Consider the following 27,218-nt stretch of genomic DNA (forward strand, 5'->3'; position numbering starts at 1 on the left):
TTTTCCATACGGATAAACTTCAAAAACAAACCAGGAAAGGCTTTATTCCCCTTTTGCTTATTCATGAGATTGACATTCACCGACATGCAAAATTTAGACGCAAACAGGGCTTGCTGCTCCACTTGCTTCATCTGTGTTCTCTTCTGGGCAAGAGTTGTGACCCCATGCCAACAGCTGAGCCAGACTCTAAACACACACACACACAAGTAAACACACATAAACATACGGGGAAATACACACTCGCACGCAATAGCTTTCATGCTTAAGTTAAATTTAAGACTTTTTAGGACCATAATGAATGAAACGTTACAGAGATGTTACAAACTATAGATACCACCGAAACAGTTCTCATCAAAAACACACACAATTTAAAGTGTGCATGTTTAATAAACTTTAACATAATCAAGTCCTACTTAAACATATTTAAGATCTATATGTAAAAAACATATTAGGCTTGAATTTAGTTTTTTAGGACATTTCCATACCCCACAGAAACCCTGTCATTTCACATTTATACGCACAATTTAAGAACAAATAATTGTAACACACTACTGCAGTTGTCATCTATTGGTAAACAACTATATCTCCTCCCATCGGCACCCATAAGTAGAAAATAGCAATATAGTAAATTACTGTAATAATAAATAGCACAACATATTTTTTATGTCTTCATGTGCTTACAATGTCACAGTGTGTTAAAAACTGAATGTTTGTAACCCTTGTGTTTATAAATGCTAAATGGGTTAAAAGGTCAAAGTACTGATTTACTATGTTTCCATGTCGCACTGCACAGAGTTGACACGTTATTTTTCTGAAACTTCGACTATCAAATGAAGATACTGTAAAAAAAAAAAAGAAAAATGACAATAACCTGTCATGAACGTCTTCAGATAGCTTTCTTTCTTTAACTGTAATATTAAACAAGAAAGACAAATAAAAGCTGGAACCGTCAATTTCTGGTAATAACTGACTCGGTTAATTGACCGATCAGTGGAGCACTACTCCTGAAACTAAATTCATTATATTTTACAACATACTTACGTCTGATATTTTCTACTGTGACATTAAGAAACTACATTTTTTGGGCCTCATTCTTTGGTATTTGTTGTTTCATCTTTCTTTTGATTTCCCGAGTAATGTTGCAAACTGTGACCACGCTGCTCTCCAGGCGATGTGAGTGCAGCAGTGAGCGCGCTGCTTTGTATGCTTGATGCCGGGTAATTGCAGTTCATCTCAACTGGGAAAAAATATTATTCTCACGCCTTCCTGTGTTACGCCCAGAAGGCAGCGCTCTCTATGTGTAAAGGATCTGTCTCCCTGACATTTAGATTTGCCTTTTAAAGATGGCATTTTTCAAAACTGGCATTTCTTCATATGTTTTCTAGAGGCGACAAAATTATTCTTTTTACATCCCAGTCAGAGTGTTCGTGTAAAGTGTGTCATTTGTCCAACCTTTGGTTTGTTTGGGTTGTTTTGTTTTCCTCTGTGATGTTTATATTGTTTCATGTAGTAAGAATTGTCTCATTGTCGGATACTGATATCAGAGTCTGGTAGTTGTACCTGTCTCAACATGATCTTTACACACATTACTTCAAGAATAAACACAATGCTTGAATTCGGTGTTTCCCAGCTAAATCACAGGTGGGACTGTGAACGAGTTTCCGTGTATTAAACACACAATATTGCACATTTGTAGGAAGTGTGTGATTTATACGTGGTGCGTGGCGAGAGCTCGATAGGTGTGTGGACGGTAGCTGCTAGTTTTGGGGGCGTCTGACTGAGGCGTAATGGTCGACCGTTATCGAGGAGGCGCGCTCATCTTTGAATCACTGGAGAGTTCCAATTACTGCTCTCTGGTGCCTCGCAATGAACCAAACGAGCGAGCGATCCCTAAATAATTTCCTCAACAAAGATGGTGCTGTGCATTATGAAATATTCAGAGCTCTATCAGACTTGGGAAAGATCCATAATTACATGATAATCCACAATGTAATTCATTTTGGGTACTTTAGGGAATCTGAGTTCTCCTCGTAGTGAATTATTAAATATATTGGTGGAATGGCATGAAGCCTGCTTTGTGGTGGTTCTGATTGTTCTTTGGGGGGATTATGTATGACAATCTTGTTTTTTTTCCTCTGATGTCTTCAGGGTCATTGAAAAAGTCAGGACTAATGAGACACTGTAACCAGACAGCTGAGGCATTGGCAGTTATAGCCGAGCGGTACGTAAAGGAACAGATAGACAAGATTGAGGACGGTTATTACCAAAGTACAGAACCACCCAGACACATAAACCTTCCTCACAAGTGGCTGTAATCTCCGGAAAATGGCAGGTTTGTGTTAAAATACTAACATTATCCCATTATATTGTAATTTCAGTTATGGCGTATAGAACAGCACGAGAAACCGAAAGGTGCGGTGGCATTGGATTACGACTTGCTGGCCGGAGATGTGGGGTCAAAGTTCAGTTAATGTGCAGCACAACTCGACGCCTAACCGAGGCATGTGTCAGATATATTGGCATTTTAAAGGTGAACAGAATGAGTCTGTTGGATATGAGACAGAAGGACATTTGGCCGACATGGTCATTTCCCATCTGTGGGAACATACAGCAGTGGTCGGCAATTGAGGACAAGTATATTATCTGCATAATGATTTACATTGAATTGTGTCCCATAAAGAGGGGGCGGGCGCTGCACATTTGTAACCCACGCCATATACTAGTTTATAATGTATAATACAATTTAGACAGGTCTCTCGCCGTAAGAGATATTTAAAGAAGTGGGCCATAAAAAAAAAATCCTTAGCCACTGGCTTTAAAACCAATAAAGTTAAATGGAGCCGCTGACATTTTTATTATTGCATTATTGTAAGTCGGGCCCCTACGTGTGCACGCGTGTGTGTGTGTGCGTGTGTGTGTAGTCGATGAGGCAGAGAGTGTCAAAACAGCTGTCAGTCATTACGACAGAAAGCTCCGCGAGATGACGTTAATGATGCTCTTGTTAAAATGTGAAGCCCGAGTGGTAACGGCGCGGCGCTTAAAGGCCAAAGCTGTCACAGCAGAGGAGAACAGAGCGGAGCAGCGTGGTGGAGAAAAGTGTGGGAGGCTGCTGGAGTTCACAGATACGCAACATGACACCAGCAGAACAGGTGAAACACATTACTGGGACAAGGGTCTCTCTCTCTCTTCCTCTATCCAGCTATACTGTGTTCATCCCTCTTGTGTTTTCATGGTTAGGTTAGTCAGTACCTTTGGAAAAATCGTATTCTGAATATAAAGATGGATGATGCGTCTCCACTTCCTCCTACTATCCAGAAATGAAGCCAAAATACGGATACAAATGCCGCCATCTTGCCCTGTTGATGTCGTTTAGAGCCAACCAACCAACCGACCAATCGGGAGTCAGTCTCAGCTGTCAATCATGAGGTTTCAACCCATTTTTATAGCATCAAATTAAAACCAATCTTACTTGAAAGATGAACACTTGTAACATAATGTAAGTGTGATAAGAACTATCTGAAATTACAAGAACATTTTATTTGATGTGTGTTCTGACTTTTGAGTTTGGACTATGTTCCATTCACTAAGTTGAAGGTGGCAGAGTTTATTACCAAAACTGCAGCCAGCCACCAGGGGGCGAGATGCTTTGGCTTCATTTCTGGGGAGCCGTCATTTCACCCATCTTGATATCTTAGAATTCCACACGACAAATCTATATCTTTTTTAAAAAATTATTTAATTTAATGCAATAAAAACAGGGTGTTATGTCCTGATTGACAGCTGAGAAATACGTGTATCAGCAGGACCTCGCTGCCGCAGCTCCGCCCCCTGATCCCTACAGTGCAGACTAGGGTATTTTGCCTACATTTTTGTATAATGGGCAGAAGTGGAGATGCTTCATCCATCTTTATATATAGTCTATGATTCACCTGTGCCCGATCCACTAACATGGAGGAGGCATGGGTTTTGACACATATTGTAGTTAGCCACCAGGGGGCGATAAAGACGCTTTGGCTTCACTTTTAGGGAGCAGTCACGTCGTCCATCTTTATAAAGCCCAATTAAAAAGAACACGTACATTTTTGATTTACAATGAATGACCCCTTTTAGAAATTAATTATTTTTTTAATTGTTGACTACAGCTGCTTTCAAAACACGGGGGAAAATTGCAGTGTTCAAATTAAAGCTGGCAGATACAGATTCAAGATAAAATTTTGCTGAGTAATTGGAGTTTTATATTTTATATTTGACATTAATTTGGAATCTGATCTGTTCCCACTTTGACTTTAAGGGTGTTTTCATGTTGAATCCATCAATTACATCAGTTGAACAGATGTGGTGAAACACACCAGGACGGAAGGTCACAGCCACTTCTCAGTATTTTAAAGACGTTAGTCAGTTGTTAACAACATTAATCAATACCCCTGAAAAAAAAAGAGCGATTTTTGTCAGTGTAATCAAACCCTGATGTCCCTCATTTTCTCAACACCGTTTTCTGATGAATTCCCATCTGCAAAGTATTTCCGAATACTTTGCCCAAGGAGGTGTAATTTAAATAATATCAGTCACCGTGCCGCTGCCAGAATAAGAATTATGTCCACGCTAATATCTCATCTGACACGCAGAGGAAAGACTTTCCTCCTGAATAACAAAAGTGCAATAATTCATCCAGTGTTATTATCCACCTAATTATAATGGGAAATATAGTCGAGTTCCTTTTCGTGCACGAGCCCAGAACAAATCACAGCTGCGAGAATGATCAGTTATGTTAATCTTGTTCAAAATGGTTGAGTATCATTCACATGAAGACGACAACAGAAGATGTTTAATGCTTTTAAATAAGAAGAGGAAATGGGTAAAACGACGCCACAAACTAAAACACATATTCTGTTCTCAACAACGTCTTCTCCCTGGTATCATTTAAAGGTCACATGAACCGTATAAATATTAAACATTCATATTAAATTTACCACAGTGTGAAATCTAACCACACACACCAAGAGGCAGCGCATCTTTCCAGACATATTGTCTTTATAATTATATCACTCTAACAAATTTAATGAGAGCAATCAGCGCCGAACATTTTTGCCTCCGAGGAAGCAGAGGTCCCAGTCAGTCACTCAGCTGCTTCTTGGTCATTCTCTATTAATTTGCGGAGCGTGTTCTCTGGGTGTCAGGGTCTTGGCAGTGTCATTCCCCAATGACTCCTACCTCCAAGCCCGCTGCACGAGGGGGGTCCTAATTAGACTCTCATGTGTATTTAATGGACTTGCTGCCTTTGGTCCTGTGAGAGAGCGCCTAATACTACAACCTCTGTATGAGCGAAGGTCCCTCGGTGCGTGGAGAGGGACCTGGTATGATAGGTAGGTAGGTGTGTGTGTGTGTGTGTGTGTGTCTTTCACAGCCCAAACCTGAAGCCAAACTCCAATCCTCGATGTTATTTTTCTGACTTTGTCCATTCTCAGATTCTGGGCCGTTTCGAATCTGTGAAGTGAAGTGAACACAAACAATCAGACCAATCATTGTCATCCTTTACGTGTTTTTACATCACTTCCTCATTGTTTGGGTCCTAAAGACAGCTGCATGCATGAAAATGATGATAACAATTGCAAAATCAATAAAATAAAATAATCTTTTTTACCTCGGACAAGGTTGTTATGTGTTTGTTTGTTTGTGAGCAAGAATACACAAAAACAAGCCTTTAAATGTAAGTGTGGATCTGGGTCAAGGGGCAGATCCAGGATTTTATTTTACTTTCTTTGACATTATGAAATGGGGCGTTTTTCAAAATTTTCACCAATTCCCCAGGGAATAATTCACAGATCTTGATGAAAGAAGTCAGGCACATTCAGGGGGCAGATACCTATGAATTGATGCAATTTGGTGCAGCTTGATTGAATTCAAAGGACCCGTTGGGCCTTGGCTTGTGTTTGTATCTACTGAGTGACATGTCATTTCCGTTCTTTGCTTATATGACTTATTAAAATACTTATTGCCTCAAGCTTTCACATGTTCATGGTGAGGAAATGTAGAAAATGGTCATAATCATTTTATAAATCTTGTTTACAAGGGATTCCCAAAATCCCAGGGAAAAGTAATTTAGTATCAAGGTGATGAAAACAGTGTTAGGTACGTTTTAGCTGTTGTTGTCGAGGTGAGTTCTCCACGAGCACTAAATGATCAACAGAGGGTCACTTCACCCAAATGATGAAAACCATATATTCTCTCAGGTAGCCGCAGTCGTCTCAAGCAGTGCAGATAGCCTTGGTGTTATTGTCTCATTTACACTATGCGATTCATAAAAACAAGCTGTCAACAGTTTTCATAAGGAGCAGCTTCTACAGGAGAAAATGAAAACTGCTCACGAGCAAAGAGATGTTGCTGTGGATCTTTGTACGATGCAGTTTTTCAATGCTTTGAGTAGCAAGCTTAAAATTATATTTATTCAAAGATGTACTGTGTGTGTCTTGTACAAAAACAAGGAGGACAAGACCCCACCTTTAACTGATTCAATGTGCCTCACAGCAAGAAGGTTGTTGGTTTGAATCCTAGATTTGCCGGGTCTTTCTGTGTGGGTTTTCTCTCTGTACTCAGTCCAAAGACATACAGATTGGGTTTAGGTTAATAGGAGAAATTAACCATTGGTGTGAATATGAGTATTAACAGTTGTTTCTCTCTGGCTCTGTCCACACTAATGCGAATATTTTACAAAACAAACTTTTTCCTCTGCGTTTGAACTTCTCGTCTTCACGCAAACTGCATTTTAGGTCACGGAATTTCAACAAAAACCTTCCAAAGACTCCAGTTTCTTTGTGTTCATGTAAAATGGAGTGTTTGGGACACACTGTCGCTTTGTGCAATGAGCATGTGCTACACAGCTCTACACTTGAAAGGAAATTAAGCTCACTGAACATGCTCACGATCTTCTTCTCTGGTTATTGACGGATCATTGATGTAGACTTTATCGCCACCTCCTGGCCCGGCATGTTGCTTTTGTCTTCACAACTGGAGGGACATATTTTGTAAAACGAAGGTCGTGTGGGGACATTTTTTAAAATAAAGGGGTAAAATATCTGCAGTAGTGTAGACATGGCCTCTGTATGTTGGTCCTGTGATACACTAGTACCCTGTCCAGGGTGAACCCCCGCCTCTCATCCCATGTCAGCTGGGATTGGCTCTTTAAATGTACACACTTCTGCTTGACAATCATCATGCCACATACCTTCCACTGCAATTACTCTACAACACTGTCACATATTAGATTCCGTACTTGGGGCGAGTGGCTTTCATATTTGAATGTTTTTTATTTTCCGAGCGGTCTGTTCTAATGAGGACAGACATCTGGACCAATCTCACAATATAGGGCTGTGATGAATGTGACCCCCGTGGTCAGCCCTTGCCCCCAAACCCACCAGGACACATAAAGCAGTGGCACAGCCCCTGTTAAAACGCTGCACGGCCACATAAATCAGCGCTGGCGCTTCTTAACTGTCCAATTTGCATGGCCCCAACACAAAGAGGCTAACGATGTTTTACAAGACAAACATGCACAATAGCACAAACACGCATTCAGGTAGATGAAAAGGTGGAGCTTATTAAGTGTCATACATGTGCACATCCAGTGCACAGTTTGCCTTTGTCTTTGTCTACAGGCTGATAAAATATAAGATTTTCAGATGAGATTGAGATTTAGGTTTGAAATTACAAACACGAAAAAAGTGGAAAAAAGAGACAGCTGACAGAAAGATGAAATCTTTGAGAGAAAAGCAGAAGCAAATGTGTTAAACATAGAAAAAGAAAACACAAAGATGGAGAAAACAGAGAAGGAGCGAGACTGGCAATTGGAAAAGGCAAGATGAAGAGGGTGTTGAGATGGGAATCTGGGTAGTTTTATCTGGTGGGCAGGGAGACGATGGCGGGAGGATCTGTCTCTGTTAGAGAGAACACAGCCCTGTTATTAAAGCCATTTATCACTGGCTGAATATTCTCCCTTTAATAGGCTCTGTCGTTAATTACCCAACTTTGTCAAGATAGGGAGTCAGGGGCTCTCCGTTTTCTCGACCAATACACAGACAGAGCAGGCACATGCACACACACAGACACACACGCACGCACGTACTTGAACACGTCTTCAGGTGATGGGCCACATTTTCACAGATGCAGAGACAGTAATAGGCAAACACACATCAAAAGAAGCATTTTCTTCTTTTCCTTTTCTGCGTACGTTGTTTCCAAATAGACACAAACTCACCTGCAACAACAAAAACAACTGTACAGTTAAATCCAATATCCCTGCATGAACTACAGCACTACCTCAGTGAGGCTCATCCTGTCAGAGGGGCAATGGCTCAACTCTGTTGTAATTTAAATACATGTTAGAAGGCAGTGGTGTTGTAGTAGATTCCAAACTGTCCCTGCTGCTCTACAGATGGATTACAGGAGGCCTGAAACAATTAGTCAGACATTTGATTTAAATTAAAAAACATAACACTGCTGGGTGATGAAAAAATATGAATAATTATCGAAATGTAATTTTCATCAATATAACAAAATTAATTTGCGGTGAAATACATAATTGATCAACCTGTTCATCAAGTGTTTGTCATTCTCTGTTCATAAAGAACAGAAGAGTCTTTAAACTTATTGATAATTAGATGTATACTTTTAAAAATCTTGATATCATTTTTGGCCATGTCACCCAGCCCTAAAAAAATACCCAAACTTAAATGGTTTCATTGTCAAAAATGTGAGTTTTATCCAATGTTTGTTTGTTTGTGAGGTTACACAAAAACCACAGGACAAATTACCATGACACTTGGTGGAAGGATGCGATATGAATCAGGGATTTTCTGTGGATCCAGATCAGGGAACAGATCCAGAATTTTATTCTCTCTTTCTTCAACATTGCAAGAGGGAGTGTTTTTCAACATTTTCCTTGATCTCCCAGAGACAAATTCATGGATCTTGATAAAAAAGATTCAGGCATGTTTAGGGGACGGATTTAACTACAAGGCAGTAGATGCAGAAGCAATAATAATCCAGTAATAGTGTAATATACTGTATACAGTAGTAGTTTATATCACACTGGTGCACATTATTCTGTGTTGTGAGTACTTTTATATTTGCTTATTAAGTAATGGAGGTCTTCTGTGAGGGTAACTTGAATATTTTGGGGCTATTTTTAACTGTTGATTGGATAGAATAAGACACGACTCTAGAGACTTCACACTCTGTAGATTTTTTCTGTCATGTTTTACACTTTAGATTAATCAGTTTATCAAGAAGATTATTTGCAAATTAATCGATAATAAAAATAATCATTGGTTGCAGACAGAACGCAATAATGGTCAAACACCTCTGCTTTGTCTGAACGTGTCGACTCAGATCAGTCGATCTATACGAGCACCACACATAAGAGGGCACATTGTAGCCTCTACACTCTATTACAACAATAACAAAGAGTTAGCCGAATGCCTTTGGGCAGTTTCAGCAGCGAGACATTTATGTTGAGCTAAATGTGTCAGCTGCCCCGTGTAGACTACAGGATCAAAACCTCATCCTCCTCTTCCTCCTCCTCTCCTCCATCCCTAATCAGACTCTTTTGTGATCCTTTTATAATTAGGCACTTAACTAGCGGGGCAGAACGGGGCCGTGGCAGTAAAGCATTTACAAGGGTACTCGACAGGACACGCCGGCTCCTTTTGTTTAGCAATTAGTTTGTCTGTGAAAGGGACAAGACAAATAGGCTGTGAGAGCATCTGGTGGCCCCTGTAGCTCTTCATGCCAGAGAGAGGGAGAGAGAGAGAGAGAGAGAGAGAAGAGGAGGAAACGGGAGGCAGAGACGGAGGACGAGAGAGGTTCAGAGCCCATCAGCAACAATAAGGATCGCACCACAAGGATTTGCTACAAGGGCTGTAAAGTTTACAGTCTGAGGAAACTGATCTGGAAATGAATAAAGCAGCTCTGACAAATATGATGATAAGAGGCTCAGTAAGGGCTGTGTAATAGGGACCTATTTTTCACACACTACTGATTAAGAACAGGCTAAGTGTCTGTAGAGATTCCCATGTGTACAATGCAGCACGGGCGGAGTTTAGTATGCATCCCAGTAGGCTTTCCTTTAGTACCCAGCCATTTACATTGTAGTTATCTGGAGATGGAAGGAACGCAAGGCAGCGTGACAATCACTCCATTGATCCCTCTTGCCTGATTAGCTCACCAGTGTACCGTCAAAGCAAACTCCTCGGACGCATTGATCAAGGAATACTTTTTGAAATATTTCCCCAGGCAATAATAAGATCCTTCTCCAGTCGAGTCGCTGGTTAGTTATCTGCTGAGATGTGATGCCAGACATTTCCTGTGAGATGTCAATAAAAGTCAACTTCAGGATCTATAACCGTACGGCAGGAATACAGTTAGGATAATAAAATGCCGTTTAATTTCCTGAGGCGTTCTCATAATTTCTCTGAACCTCAAATTTGTCAGATTGATGTGATTGATACTCACACGTCTGCTCTGCCGGCTTCAGCTCACTTCCTGCTACTTTCCCTTTTTGTCCAGAAGAGGTTGCTGTGTTCCCTGCGTACAACAGGACGAGGATCCCTCAGACTTCACCCTGTGAGGGGGAGAGGGAACGGCAGGGAGAAGCCAGGGGGGTAAAAAATCACTGAAAGATAGATGAGTTGAAAATTGCATCTCCTTGAACAGAGCAAACAGGTTAAAGACATTCAAATCCTCCAAATAAAACATGAATAGAAATAATGTGGGAAAACTAAAATGTGTTGTAATAGCTCTGAAGTAATTGCTACAAATTTCTCCCTCTAACAGAAACCAGATGAGGGAAATATTATTGCTGATCGTCGTCACTCTGCAGGCCCTCATCAGCGAACAGCCACTAATTGATTATAGATGCCATTTTCATCATTGACAGTAGGGGGCAGAATCCATACATTGATTAGACCTCCATTGTGTGCAGGCCAAGTAATTGTACTGTGGCGCCTATTAACACACAATTACACAGCGTTGGGAGGATAATGTTTTGCCACTTGACTTGCGCATGTTTATCTAGTTTCTGCTCTGACTTCTGGAAAAGGGATTTTTTAAAAAGGAGCTCGGATTCACATCTTCAAAGTGGAATCTCCCACAGCCCATTTACACCAATATCTAAATAAGCCCCGTGACAGATTGTGAACAGCTGTAAGAGATACGAGCCCCTCTCTGATATACCTGTGTTCCTGTGACGCCGGTGATCAAACGCTGTGATAGCATAACATCCCCTCCTGTCTGTCACACCCTCGGGCGACACGTCGGCAGAGCCCCTCGCAGCTGGCAAACGCTCTCATGACAAAGTTAAAATGTCTTGATTAATATCTGACTACTCCTGCGTTTTGTGTCACTTCTTCTCGTCTCGGCTTTTTTCGCTGCTCATCCGTACTGTGATTTTCTGCAGGATACATCCATCCTGGTTGTGTTGTACTGTATCAGCGTGAGGGGATTCAACCAGTGGGAAGGTTTGATTCAGAACAACTGAGGAGTCCCTCTCTGGTTGTTTGATGACTCTGTACTTATGATGCTTTGCACAATGCTGTACCAGTGTTTCTGTTCAGATTATAAAGGCTTTTTGTTCCTAAAAAAATCTGTTTAATACTTAATATTTTGTCTTTACAATCTGTGACCCTCAACTGATAAATAGCAGCAATGATGTAAAACCACTGCGTCAGAAAAAAAGGTCAAAATACATGTTAGATCATTTTTCCTCAAAGATGGTTTCTGTCATTTGAGGAAGTTCTTATTACACAGATACATGTTCAAGTTTTCATTTTCCCAATAAGTTTCATTTTAAGTTGTTATTTGATGCTTTAAAAACAGGGTGAAACATCATGATTGACAGCTGAGGCTGACTCACGATTGGTTGATCCCACGGGCTCCATCCCCCACGACTGCAAGATGGCAGCGTTTGTATCTTGGATGTTATGGCTTCGTTTCTGGATAGTGGGAGGAAGTGGAGACACATCGTCCATCTTAATATACAGTCTGTGGTTTAACCAGAAAGATATTTCCAACTTTTGTCTTAAAACAAAACAATCTCAACTTATGACCTTTTGCATATACGGTGCTATTTAGTTTGAATCATATTCAACAAGGAAGTAGATGTATCCAGGATTTCACAAGAAAACAGCAATAATTATACAATAGTTAATAAATGATCTCTTAACTATCCCAATTTATTTTGTGATCTTTTCGGAGGATCTTATGATGCATTTATGTGATGTCGTAATAATCGGAAAAATGTGTTCTCGACTGAAGACCACCTCAAATCAGAACAATCACTTGGAAAGTCTGTGAGAATTTGGGTTCACAAGTTGCCGACATCAACGCTTCCAAACCACTAAATAGCAGCTTTTAATGTGAACTCGTCAAATGTTAAATCTTTATCACTTGCAAACTGCATCTCCGTCTCTAACAAGGGCCAAACACCAGACTTTTAGTCACAACCTTTTTATGTTTTAAATGATTCATATGGTCTTTGCTCTTTGTTATGTAAATATTGTAAAGATTGTGTCAAGATGTAGTTTAAACGCTCTAAACACATAAATACAATACATGTTGTTGTTTTTTTTCACACTTCAAAATACACACACACAGAACGAAGTCCCGTCGAAGTCGGAACAACGACGTCACCACTTGGGGAATGGGACCTTCCGATGAGCAGAGTTAACTAACAGACTGAAAACCATTGCCCCATAGTAGTGTCCCATCAGTACATGTGTCTCCTGCTTGACAGTAACTGTCTCATCCATCCATCCACTTTGAACCAGGCCTCATTCATGGGGGTGTGTGACTTAAAAGCCCGGCAAGTCAGACCTAATTAGCCAATATCTAATCAGACAAGTCCCAGTACGAGGACACAAAGTGGATTGTAGGGAGTAGTAATGACTCTCTCTGTGGTTGACTCTGTATACGAAACAAAGAGACAGACAAACATGTCTCCATCTGTGCTGCAAAGAGATAATAACAATGCCTGATGGTCCAAGTTTGTTTAGCTGCAAATCAGACTTTAAATAAGTGTAAATAAATATAAAGGCGCAAACTTGCTCTTATTCCTCAACAATCTCATCCCACTGAATTTCTGTGTTCCTCACGTGTCTCCGTTTCCACATCTGTTCAACAGCCCCCCAGTTAATCATTCCTGTAGTGCAGCCTTTTTACTGGACCTCTGAGACCCACACCCTGGTGTACCTGTTTGGAGTTTGATTAACACTGCATTTTAGCACACACTATTCAAACCCAGCGGAGGGAGCTTAAAAGGCCTGCGCGCCGGAGCTAATGTAGCGTGTGGTACAGGACAGATGGAGAAGTGATAAATGGGAAGGAGGGATGCTTGTGAGTCAATTCTTGTTGGCTTCATTGTGGTGGTGGTGTGACGCGGAGCTGCTGGGACGGAGATGGATTTTTGAGGCCTGTGTTTTTTTGCGGTGTGTAATCTAAGAGGAGAGGAGAGCTCTTCAGAGGACGGGAGAGGACGGGACACCAGATAGGACGGGACGAGACAGGAGGAGGCAGAGCAGCGGTGTCTCCTCACTCCGTCAGTCCCCGCACACACTGAAATATTGAAAAGCTTTTGTTTTGCCTAGTTAAACATGCACTGATGTGACACAAACTGTGAACAATGCCATTTCACACGCTCGGGAATCCTCTTTTCTTTATAATTCATGACGGAGTGACGACTGCAGCCATGTCCCACAGTGAGTACAAATACTCTAAAACAACATGCAGCTCAGTATACAAATAAAACAAATGCGTGTGTTGTCCTTGTCATATATAATTACTTCAAACTGTATTTTCGGGATAAATGAGATAGAAGAAGACCCGTTTTGTCTGCTTCAGTCAGGTCTGTTTGTCTGTAGAATCAAACTGTACATGTGGAAAAAGAAAATTGTATGAATTGGAAAACAAAAAGGTGAATCTAGCAGTAAACACTTTTTCTTCCACAACCGCAGCAGTTTTTTCCTGCTGAAAATGGACAGCTCAGTGGTAATATGAAACTCACATGCAAGTTCAGATGTTTTTTTTTTGCTTGTAGGTCAGTCTGCAGCTCTCATTGGACCAGACGCCAGTTTCAAAAAGTAAAACTTGAAAGCCTGTCAGAGAAGAAGAAGAGGAGGAAGTTTTAAGACGCTTTATTACAGAAGTTTCAAAGTACAATCATCTGAAGTCTCGGTTTCAAGACTCACATTCATCGGCTACAACCCACTGAAGCTCTGTCCAGAGCAACTGTTTAAGATGGTTTTATTTATGTTCGCCTCAAAAAGTACCAGACTAAAGAAGAAGGTAATGAGGCTCGTCACCACCTGGAGGCAAAAGGACTATTAAGTGTAAATGCCTCGTTTACTAACTTCTTTCCATGAGACGCACGTAAAAAAACAGACTGATCTTATAAAAATATGAGCAAAAATTTGGAGGTAGACAATAAATCAGCTGAGCCGATATATATTAACTGATATCGGCACATTACAGATACGGTAGATTGGTGATGGAGAATATGTCAGGCTAATAAACAGACAGGAGATTGCAGTACAGATATATCGAAGGAGATTTAGATGTATAGTTGTAGATATAAAGATATGTATAGCAAAAAATTACAAAAAAGTAGAGGCTTGTTCATTGTATTAACTTCTTGGAGTCGGATCACTTGGAAGAAAAAGGCCCAACACACACTGTTTGTAATTTGATGCTCTGAAAAAAAATAATGTCACACCTCAAGAGCAGAAAAAGAGAATCCCTCCATGAGCGGCTCAGGTACCGGCCCGGGCTAAATCCAGTCTGTCTGGATACCTGAACCCAGAAAACATGGAGACAGCGATTCAGCAAATACACAGTGATCATCCTACAGCATACTATTCATTCACACACACTGGTTTGTTGTGAGCATGAATTATGCATCTCTCTGGAGGATTTGCTCTTTTTGCTCCTTTCTCTTTTACTGCCTTTTTCTTATCCTCTTTTTTTATTTTTACAAATCAACAACAATGAGGATAAAACTAATACAAGACAGGAAACCTGCGTTTTTTTCTTTACCGTCACAACATTTGATCAAAAAAGGTTTTAAATGATCTGCATTAAAGACGAATGGACAGGTGTAACAGCGGTGAATGTTTGATGAATACATTTGCAGTCTGTCATGGATACCTGGAAAATGTCAGAATCTTTCTTTCTGTGTCTGCCTGTGTAAATGCAAGCAAAAAAAGTGAAGCTGTCTAAAGTACTCTGCTGAAAATGTCTTATTTTAGAGCCGATTCCCTATTTCCATGAAAAAGGGGGAAAAGGAGCCAATACATATCTGATAAAGGTTCACAGAGAAATGCTCCAAGTTGCTCGTGATGAATAAATTATTTCATCATCACCACTGGGAACCTAATTTCTACTGACATTCAACGAACATGTTTTCAGAAGATGTGGAGGTACGGGTCAGCAAATTAAAGTGTAGCAGTGCACATTCTCTGTGTGTGTGTGCGCTCACGTGTGTGTGTTTTGTTTGTGTGTGTGTGTGTGCGTGTGTCTCACAGCTAAAACAAACCCTACCTACGACAGCCCGGGACGCTCCAGCCATAATTGTGCAGGTGGCATTTTAGACATACTCACACAACAGGGGTCAATTTCTCTCCAGGTCACTGAGAATGACATCATCAAACTACTATTAACTCTGCAAACAATCCCAGGCCTGCTGCGTCTGAATTGACAATGGATTCCTTCAAAAACAAACAGGCGGCTCTGGGCTTTGCCCTCAATCTAAAACCATAACCTCCAAGTGAATAACAGGGAAAGATCCATCTGGGCAGGAAGGACCGACACCGAGCAGAGGAGAACTAAAAATGACACGGCAAACAAATCTGAGCAGCCGCTTCCCCCTCACCTTCTTCTCTCTTGTAGGCATTCGCTCCTGTTCTCTACCTGTGTGCTCGTAGCTCTCTCTCTCTTTTTCTTACACATACACACAAAAGCATCCTGCACAGAGCAAAGTATTTGCCCCCGACGGTGACACAAACCATGCTTCTCTCTCACTTATTCATCCACACTGTCTCTCATCTGCATTAACCTGTTAACTGCATGTTCAGCACAGACAGTTTTGCACCGTGTTCTGTGAATAGGACATATCCAGCGTGTCCCAGGTTGTTAAGATGTGAGCTGCACGGTGGCCGGCGAGATCGAGAGGCCAAGGCGTGCACGGACATACACGTGTGAGGAAAGATGCAGTCCACTGTTTTTCTGTAATAATAGCTAGCAGCCCTGCTGTTCAATAATTAATGGAGTCTATCCAATACAAAGTGGATGGCATGCAGACGGCACTCCACTGCTCTGCATTTCATTCTCCATCACATGCACATAACTCCGCTCACTTTCTGTCTGTTTGTAGCTTGCTCAAGGTGCATTCGAGAGTTCCCAAATATAACAATATTGATTACAATATAATATCACAATAATAATATCATTACAATGAAGGACACAGTTAAAGCAGAGCTGAATGAGGCATATTTATCTCCCAAATACAAAATTCGTATTTTTATTTGCAGGACTGGATTAAAGGTTATTCCGGAATAAATACATTTAATTTATTTCATTTAATTCGGTAATAATCATATTTAGATTAAAATATTTAACAGTAAATAAGTACAAATAAAACTAAAACCGGTTAAGATAACGATCTCAGACGACCTTTACAAACCTCCTTTCTAAATTAATTGTATTCATTTATTAATTAAAAAAAAGGTTTCTTTTATTATTACTACTATTATTCTAGTCTTGTCAAGTCAGTACTTGTCATTTACTGAATTTTCTAATTTTCTAATTTTTTTCAATCACCAGTATTAATGCATTCCAATAAAGATATTCTTGACAGGCTCACTTAGTACAGAAAAACACGATAACCTTTGCTGAGGCCAAAGTGTTAATGAAAAAGGTACAAAAAATTGATCTTAATGAGTGAACCAACTCTTAACGATTCACTGCCTTGGCCTCATCGAACACATGTTGTTTTTCCTCTGCTGTTTTTACAAGAAACAATCTTATTTGGCATTACGGTGCAATAAAAAGCACAGAAGCATATCGGAGGTTATGGCAGGAGCAGTCACGTGATCAATACCCTGCTGACCCTCGTCTCTTTTGCCCCTTCCACCACTTTTCTCCCTTTCTCCCCACACCAGCTTTCCTCCCAATCAATTAACTTCCCCAAGTAAACAGATCTGTCCCCACGCTCTCTGAAACTGGATATTCCTCCTCCTCCTCCTCTTCCTCATCCAGGCCAAGTCAGAGGGAGAAACCAGACACCTGACACAATGTTGCTGCGAGCTCTCCTCCAGTGTGTGTTGGAGTAAGAGGGCTAAATAAAGACCAGTGACATCATCCATATACTCTTCATCCTCATCACTGACATCATGACCTCTGAAAGGGTCGCAGATCAAACTTACTCCTTTTAACACTGGTGATGCACAATTGCTATAAAAATGTTCTCTACTTAGTCAACTTTTGTTTTTAGCTTGATTACTGTGATTTTTCTATTCATCCAAAGTATCCATTAGATCTGTTTTCATGCTTGTCCGTTTGTTTGTTTGTATTATTTTAAGCAAAATTATGCAAAAACTACTTGATGGATTAAAATAAAACTTGGTGTAAGGATGTGGTATGAGTCAGAGAAGATTTCATCAAATGTTGGTGCGGATCTGATACAGGAGGCAGAGCCAGGATTGTCTTTTGAAACTTTCTTTAACACTGCGTTTTTGGGTATTTTTGTTGATTTGTCAAAGAACAATTCATGGATCTTGATAAAAACAAGAACTGTTAAGGGGACTGATATCGATTAAGTGTGTAACTTGGTACTGATTTAAATAAAATCCATATCTAGGGAATTTAAATGTGGTTTCATAAGGGGACTGTTGGGCCTTGGCAGAGGCAGATTCCCATTCTAGTTTAGAAATCTTTTCAAAAATAACAGAACTTTTATGAAGGTACAGATAGAATTGACCAAATTACAGTTAGTTAAAGTGGTAATGAAAAGCCACTGATTAGTGAAGCTGCAACACAATCTCACTGAACCATTGATTTGATTGTGATTGGATTTTGCATCTTCTACTTTTCTTTGCATATTCTGTTTATAACACTTGACAATAAAGACGCAAGTTCATACAGTGGCAGAACGTAAATATACTCAATCACTGCCTGTACTTTACTCAAGTATTTTCATTGTATTCAGCTTGATGCTTTTACTCCACTCCTCCATTATTTCACTATACATGAGTATGAGTGACTACTATATTTGGATGGCAACTCTTTCACACTTTTACTTGAAGTTGAATTTGGAGTGTATGATATTTACTGGTATTTTTATACAGTGACTTTTTCTTAAATAAAAGATCTAAGTGACGCTGCTCCACTGGTCACACATTCATCATCACAGCACAGAATCACAGACGAGACTGCTGGTCTTTTATTTAGACCTCCATCTGGAAAGCCAGTCTGCCCAGATAATGTGTTGTGTTTGTTTATTAAAGAGTCCTTACTCTGATCTTAGAATTACACGTGTTGATACATAAACAGACACCAATGATATTTCCACTTGCTTTAGAAACATATTTTTTAATTACAGAGTATGTATAATACTGGGTGTGAGGAGGCTCTGCTACAATTCCTCAAAAATATATTGAAGTTTGATTTGCAAAATAAAATACTGCAAATAAACTCACCGGCCCATTATCTGGCTCATCCAATATACTAGGTGACTACAACAAGCAATCCCTTGAGTCCTTGAACATAAAATTGTTCATTCTTGCAACACTCGGCCGAGTCAGTGAGCGCAGAGACGCAGGCAGGACCGATCCATATCTCCTGTGACCCTCAGCAACATGTCGTTATGCTTGCTAATCAGATTTAGAGACAACAAGTGAAAGGATGGCCTCTCTGGGCCGTTTGCTTTCACAAATGGATCTGGTTAATATGGGAGATTAATAGACTACTATCTAATCTTCCCAGTGATTGAAGCTATGATCTGGTTACAGAGAAACATGATGGATGTTGGAGCAGTAGAACACGAGAGTCAGTATTAACCCTTGCAAGACAGAAAGCAAAGGCTCTTTGGCAATTTATTACGAGTTAAAAGACAACGCAGGGCAGCGATAATCAAGATGTCTACAGGGCTGCTGGATTATTAGCAGCAGCAGAAAGACACGGCTGTTTGCAGCTCCAGCTGAACTAAATCTAGAGGCTGTAACACAATAATGATGCTTATCTGGAGTATTTTGTGTGTTGTGTTTGTCCAACTGTGATATTCAATACGCATCTTTTATAACTTCTTGTTACTTGTAGGCGATCAATTGAAGATTTAGTCTAATCAGATGATGTTCTGTATTCTCATTGTTTTTGTAAATATTTAGATATTTTAGCATTTACTCAATAGGACAGAATAAGTGTTAAAGAAGAGAGAGCAGGGAAAACAAGCAGCAAAGAGCTGAGTCTGAACCTCTATATGTGGGGTGCCCACCAACCAGGTGACCTGTGGGCACCCCTTCATTTTATTCTTTAGTTTATCTGCAACACTTACCACAAAATGCACATCACTTCAAGAAACATCTTCGTATATGTGGTTGTTCTCTAAGAGCAAACCTCCAAAACAAAAATTAAAATATAAACTCAAGCTTTTGCTACCTGCAAAAAAACAGACCCCAGTGTCAGTAGCATCAGTGTTCGTTATTTATGTTCTAAAAACATTCTATATTTGTATAAAATAATATTTTCTATTATTTATATTCTTTAAATCTGAGATATTAAACTTTGAACAGACTTTGCAGACCAAATATAATATCATCTATATCTTAAAAATATTCTATAACTATATACTTTTATTAGACGTATTTGATTATGACTTAATTACTGGTTGGACTATTAAATGAAATCTGTATAATAATCTCTGTGTGCCACTCAATAGACAGAGTGTGATGCAGGGATGCAGGTGGATTGATCAATGCAAATATGTATATGACATGAAACAGAAATAATAGCAGATGTCTGGAAATCAAACAATACATCCAGGTCTCTAATTATTAAGTGTTTTTCTCTTTTCTTTCTTTTGGTTAAACTACTACTTCTCATTTTCATATTGAACCTTCATCTTGTTTTCTTTCAGGGTAAAATAAGAGCAGTCAGTGTCTCTCAGTCAGAGATGTTTTCATTTCTGCAGCCTTTGAAACATGTGATGTGTGAGGGTCGCACCATCATTGTAAGAGCACATGTAAATCACAGAGAAAGGCCCTCGTCCCTGATAGGGCCTTGTTAGTGGCTACAGATACACGGTGTCTGATGCCTCACAGGCAAACTAATTATCAGGTACTTAACAGTCAGAACCTATAATATATCTGCCATAAAGGCCGGTGGCGCATGTGAGGCACACGACCGCCTCCTTCATCTCCTCCTCTCTTTCTCTTTTTTTTTATCCACACGTCTATCACATGTTCTTCCCCTCTTTGTTTCCATCACTTACTATGTAGCTCCGTCTTTTCTCATCTTTACACTCTCCTTGTATCCTTTCTTCTGTAACCACCCTCCCCTCCACCCTTCTTTCTGTTCTCCCTGGGAACCAGCTGGGAAACTGGCCTTGGGATAGAAGCTAGAAGCATCCAACCATATGCTAGATATTTTCACGGAAGGTGTGTGTGTGTGTGTGTGTGTGTGTGTGTGTGTGTGTGTGTGTGTGTGTGTGTGTGTGTGTGTGTGTGTGTGTGTGTGTGTGTGTGTGTGTGTGTGTGTGTGTGAAAAGCAAGCAGAGGGAGGGGTCTGACTCCTTGTTGAAATGTACAAGTGTAATAGCTAAGTAGGACATTTATCTGGCAGTGGTTTGTCTTCCCCTGTTGTGCTTGTGTGTGGGTTCCCTCTCTATCCCACAGCTAAATGCCTTCAACACAGAGAATTTCTGTTGCCTCTCAAACACACAGACACACACACAGACACACACACACACAGACACACACACACACACATTGCAAACCGTACGGGCAGACTGCTGAGAGGGAGCTGCCGAAGACACTGACACAGCTTGCTCATTAGACAGTTTCTTCCTGGATTGAGGCCAAATATCTGCAGGTCCTAAACTCACTGATGTAACAGGCAGTGAAACTCACTGACACAGAGAAGTGTCTAAAAGCAGCACATCTCTTTTTAGGACTGTCGCGTGTCATCAGTTATTACACTCATGTCGCACTTTGTCTATAAATACTGGTAAACACGAGGGTCTGTGTTTTAAAAGTGTGAGATGCCGATCAGCTGACCGTCCAAACTAACCAGCTTCACTGTGGACATGTGGCGGGTGGAGACGGCCATGTCATCCCACCAGCTTCTTATTTTTGGCCTGCCAGGTTTAGCTCCATGCAGGTGCCCCAACTAACCAGTAGGAGGTGTAAATGGTTAAAGGTCACAATCCCTCACTGGCCTCCCACTAGTGAAACCTGCCTAATGTGGTTGTTTTATCTATGCTGTGCATTTTCTTTGTTATTCAGTACCTTGCCAAGGGATACTTCAGCATGTGGAATGGGGTTAGACTGGGATCGAACCGCCGACCTTCTGGTTAGAGGACGACCCCCTGTGCCACAGCCGCCCCACACAGTGAGGACCTGCTGATGCACATGTTCGACCAATCTTTAGTATGTCTCAGCTGTCTATCATGATGTTTGACCCCGTTTTTTATAGCATCCAATATCTAATTAAAACCAAATTTACAGGAAAACCTTTTTAGTTTGGTCTATGTCCCTTCCATGGACATGGAGGAGCTGGGATTTATGACCTATACTGCAGCCAGTCAACAGGGGGCGATGAAGATGCTTTAGCTTCACTTTTCGGGAGCTGTCATGTCGTCCATATTCATATACATGCAGTCTAAGGTTTCCCCCTGGTTCCAGTGTTTATGCTAAGCTAAGCGTATCTTGGGCCCAGCTTCACATTTAGTTAACAGACACAAAAGTGATATCAATCTTCTCATCTCACTGTTGGCAAGAAAGCAAATGAGCACATTTTCCACAATGTTGAACTATCCCTTTAAGCTTATACTCCCCAAGACTCTAATGAAGCAATTTGACCACTTTAAGCTTTTCAATATTACCAGATAGTTTTTTCACATTTGTGTCTTTATCTTCTACGCTGCTGATACCGCTTTAGAAAAACACGGAGCATATTGTGTGGCATTTAGGACGCCACGCTGAATCCCCCTACCCACTTCACTCCAGCCCTTTACATGCACATGTTTCCACCCCCTCGGGGTACGAGTGAAGGGGCAGGCTCCATCTCTCATTAACCTACTGGTCGGATAAATCAAAGTGCAGGGCAGAGAGGAGAACCTCAGCCTCGGCCATTCAGATAAGAAGAACACCCTGCACCAGCTCATAGCCTAAAGCGCAGTGATATATGGATCTGCAGAGGCTAATAGCAAAGTATTGACAGGGAAATGGTGTGCTTATCCCGCTCCTGCATGCTGGGGAGAGGTCCCCAAAGCAGATGGGATACACTTTAGGGAGAGGGGAGGAGGAGGAGGGTGAAAGGACGAGGTAGAACCGTACTGGGACAAATTAGAGTCTTTATTGCTTTTTTTTCCCGGCTAATTTGTCTCCGAGTTTTTAGGACTACAAACAAAACAAGACTTTGCAGTTTACTTTATGTGTAAATGTCTATATTGTGCTCGCCTTTGCACTGACTTTTCTGACAGACGGCAGTTATTGTCTAACTCACATTAGTTATAAAAATTAAAATTAATTTTACAATTCATACTGAGAGAGAGAGAGATAGAGAGAGAGAGAGATAGATAAATAGATAGATAGATAGATAGATAGATAGACAGAGAGAGAGAGAGAGAGAGAGAGAGAGAGAGAGAGAGAGAGAGAGAGAGAGAGAGAGAGAGAGAGAGAATTTGTAGGGGAGTGTAAATTCATAGATATCAAGTTCAAGTAAGCCCACTGCAATATTGACAATATACAGAAAACTTTCCTGTCTTCTTCTAAATTTTAGTTAATCACCAGAATAGAAACTGGGAAATCAATGTCACAAGTTGAGTATGTGTGTGTTTGTTTGTTTGTGTATGTCAATGCCTGAGAATCAATTTGTTTTGTCAGTTGTGAGGCCAGAAGATCCATATCCTTTCAACCTCCCTACAAATTTTCTATCAATTTTCCATGCAAATCCAAGGAGGTTTATTCTTCACGCCTTCACTCAGAACTACAAAAATACCAAATACACCAGCTACAGCAATACCCTCCTCTGACAGGAAGCAATAGATCAAGACATAGGCCGCCCTCCCCATTGGTGGAGTCTTTAATGCTGGAGTCAGTAGGTTATCGCTGTGGGGCCTGCACCTTGCTCTAAGTGCCAGCTTTATCAAGCACAACCAATTCTGCCTCGGCTGCAGCGGCGGATGCAGGAGATGGCTCCTAATGGCCACACTTCATCAAGCTCAGAGAAGATGTACAGAGAAACTGCAGTCTCTGATGTCAGATAAAGACGTTGATACTGTTCCGTTACTGGACCACCAGGCGTAATTTGGTTAAAGCTAGCAGTGCACTATTGTTTAGAGCTTGTAACCCACAGCTGACAGTCTTGGCCTGTGAATCAACAATGCTGAGCCTTGTCTGCCATACACCAACAGGGTAAATTATATGAGATGAGATTGCTGATGTAATTGAAACAAGGACATGCTGTGTTCTCGATGATGTGAAAAATCCAACAGCAGTGTTTTAGAAGAGGAACGTGAGTGATCCTGAAAGCGCTGTGTCGTCTGGAGACAACACGTCTGTAAGGGCAAACCAGGAATTAATGATTCATATATAAAGACAGACGACATGACAGCTCCCCTGAAGTGAAGCCAACTCATCATGATCGCTCCCTGGTGGCTGGCTGCAGTATAGGTCATAAACTACACCCCCTCCGTGTTAGTGGATGGGACATGGACCAAACTAAAAAGGTCAAATACATGTCAAGTACATTTTTCTCAAAGTTGGTTTCTGTCATTTTAGGTCGTTCTTATTACACTGATGTATGTTCAAGTGTTCGATTTTGCTGTAAGTTTGGTTTTAATTAGTTATTTGATCGTGAATTGACGGTTGAGACTGTGATTGGTCGAGCACGTACATTGGCGCTACCATGGCTCCATCTCCACGGTGACTACGGCACAGACTCTAGCTCCAATTTGGTTCAAAAGCGCAAGATGGTGCCAGATGGCTTTGTCCATCTACATATACAGTCTATGGAATGAATGAAAGATGAGGAATCTGGGGGAGATACCCATTCCCCCAAACAGAAACACCCTTCACATCGATAAGTCACTGTATAAAAACACACACAAGGAGGAATGCCTGCTTGTTAATCCAAAAGCCACTTATTCTACTTTCCATATTTTTTTCGTGATGAAGAAAAAACATTTACAGCCACTTCAGTTCCTGATTGGAATCAGCATTTTTTTCTGGTGGGTATATATGAGAGGATCCAAACCATAGCTTACAAAAACTTATGCTGTCGTCAACTCTGTAATATAATGAGCATACATCTGCGTCAATGAGCACCGAGGGCAAAGACAACGCACCGTCCTGCCAGCGCCAAATGTCTCTGAAGGAAACCACATACGACCAACCTTACATCTGGATGCCAAGCACTGTACTGGGGCCTGTCTGTGCCCACTTGACATCTTTATAGCTCGATGGCAGACATCCTCTCCGGCAGAGTTAGAGAGAGAAATGCAGAACGCCAAAGTGGCCCCACAGTGCTGGTGAGGGACATCAGAGTTTTGTGTTGAAATAATTAGCGTGCTTAGCTGCCATCTGGGCTCTGGGTGTGTGGCATGAGCCAGGTGTTTTAATGGGTAATACCACAGAGAGACACACAGCAGATGCTCATGGGTAGAGCTGGCCACCCCGGCGCAGATTTGGAATCAGCTAACCCCCACGCAAGTCTGAAGTAAAATGTCAAGAGGGAATAGAGACAGGACAGGTCGTGGACGGCTACTTGAGCCACGCTCATTTAAAGGGTTTAAGCAATTACAATAATGAGTCAAGATAAATGCAGCAAAGGCTGCATGAAGCACAAAGTAAACTTTACGATCGTGAAAACAATAACTCAGCAACTTTACAATCTAACCCAGCAAAAATCTATTAAATTGCATTCTGCAAACAACTGTATCTGCGATAACCCCACATCGTTCCACATGAAACACAAGCTAAACAAACCAAATAATCAACGCTCTTATCTATGAAAAGCAGGTGCCATTTAATTACTGCCCCTGCGCAGTTCAAAATCTGAGCAGGCTTAAACATTGTTTTGGGCAGTTCAGTAGACCAGTAACTTGATAAGGCCCCTGGATTTACTCGATGAGGTAGAAAGTTCCTGAGCAAGCAGCAGGCATGTGGTTGTTGTTCCCAGAGGGCTGGGAAACTGTATCTGCCCTGAAGGTGCATCCTCTTTGGTAAGCACTTCTTATCCAGGCCATCACTGCAGGCCGATAGCGGCCGGGTAATATCCAGTAACTGCAGCTTTATGTGCGATCCAATACTTGGATCAATCCCTAGGACAGGAGGATTGCCATTAACCCCTGAGATCTCTCTCTCTCTCTCTCTCTTCCTGCGAAATCTTCCCTCCTCTTGATACTGCAGCAGAAATCATGAAATTATTTTGGAGAAGAAAAAAAAAGCTTTTATAGCAGGAAGGCAGAGCATCACAACACGTTTTTTTGTTTTCATAAAGGTGTTAAGTCGGTTTAAAATTGTCACTGTTAATTTAAACATTATCACTTCAGAGGGTCTTAAAAACAATGCAGACTTGACGAGGAGTAAACACAGGGTATTTGTTGCTGTAATACAGTCCATGTGCAGGAGTGTGCTCATGCTGTTTGTATTGGGAGGTGAAACACATGCATTGGTTTGTATTTCTGGTTTGTACAGTATGATTAAACGTGTGTGTGTGTGTGTGTGTGTGTGTGTGTGTGTGTGTGTGTGTGTGTGTGTGTGTGTGTGTGTGTGTGTGTGCGCGCAGGCTGGTTTTTTGACGGGTATGTGCACAGAAAGATAGAATGACAGCTATAAGCAGAGATGGTGTGAGCGGGATAGAGACGGTGGGTTTGAGACTTTGTTTGAAACTCCCAATACTTTGGGGAGCATTGCCCCATATATTGTCCCATGTGACTGGGAAGAAGAAAGATAGACTGATCCAAAGACGAGTAGCTCCAGCAGAGCATCTCTATTGCTCTCACAGAATATAAATGGACAAACAGTCACTGAAATTAGTTTAACGTGCACTGCTACTGTAAAAATGATGTTACATGACAAAAAAAAGGGGCGTCAGAGCCTACAAATTGTTCAGAGGTGACATTTTCAGCAGAGATTGATCAGGCAAAACTATAAACATCATTATATGACTGTGGATTACTGCAAGTGAGGTATTGTTGTATACAGTATCAATGTCAAATTAAAGTTTTACTTTATGGGTTAATGACTGACACATTTTTTTTAAATAATAAATACAAGAATTCAGTTTGTATCTGCCATGAATTGCGCAATTTAAAGAGTTAGTTTTATAAATGTTTTAGTTTTTACATTTTTTACCCATGGGAAAACAAAAAATATCAGAAAAGGTTAATCAATTCTTTTTTTCTTTTACTTCTTATACAACAATAAATGTAAATGAATGTTACAATGTTTTCTGTTCATTAAGATGATAAAAAAAAGCATTGACTCTGTGACCCAAAATATATTCATGTAGTATAATAAAAGTGGAGCTAATTTTTTTTCTTTTTCTAGCAGTTAATAGATAGAAAAGAGGAAATATTACACCAAGACAAATGCAACTGACAAGTGTTTCCTAAAAGCAGTTTAAGCTTAATTGCAAGTCTGAGAAGTTTCACTTACCTCCATTGTTTCTTTGTCAGTAGGGTCAAGACCCCCGAACTTGAACGCAGGTAGCGGAACAGGCACGTCCTCTCTTTTTCCACGTAAACGTCAGAGGCCACGGGGCAGCTCGCCGGGCTCGGCCACATCACCGCAGCAAGCGTGGGCGCAAGAGAGCCGATCCAGGCGGGCCGGCAGCCGCCTCCATCGGAGGGTTGGTCAATCAGCCCGGCAGCAGAGACAAGGGGACAGGCACACAGGGAGAAGGGCTGAGCCGGAGTGGGCTCTGCTGGAAGGCTTTTTCGCCTCTCCTTCCCTGAA

At 41.0% G+C, this 27,218-nt stretch overlaps 1 long non-coding RNA gene across 1 annotated transcript; it reads right to left on the minus strand.

The window, feature by feature from the left end:
• Positions 1-4,926: 4,926 nt before the first annotated feature.
• Positions 4,927-27,218, minus strand: LOC117759487. Its single transcript, XR_004613490.1, has 4 exons — positions 26,919-27,218; positions 14,051-14,141; positions 10,507-10,615; positions 4,927-5,484 (listed from the first exon to the last, which is right to left on the minus strand). It is a non-coding gene; the product is annotated as an uncharacterized LOC117759487 (long non-coding RNA).

The sequence above is a fragment of the Hippoglossus hippoglossus genome, chromosome 3 (genome assembly GCF_009819705.1).
Source record: "Hippoglossus hippoglossus isolate fHipHip1 chromosome 3, fHipHip1.pri, whole genome shotgun sequence".
Lineage (NCBI taxonomy): Eukaryota > Metazoa > Chordata > Actinopteri > Pleuronectiformes > Pleuronectidae > Hippoglossus > Hippoglossus hippoglossus.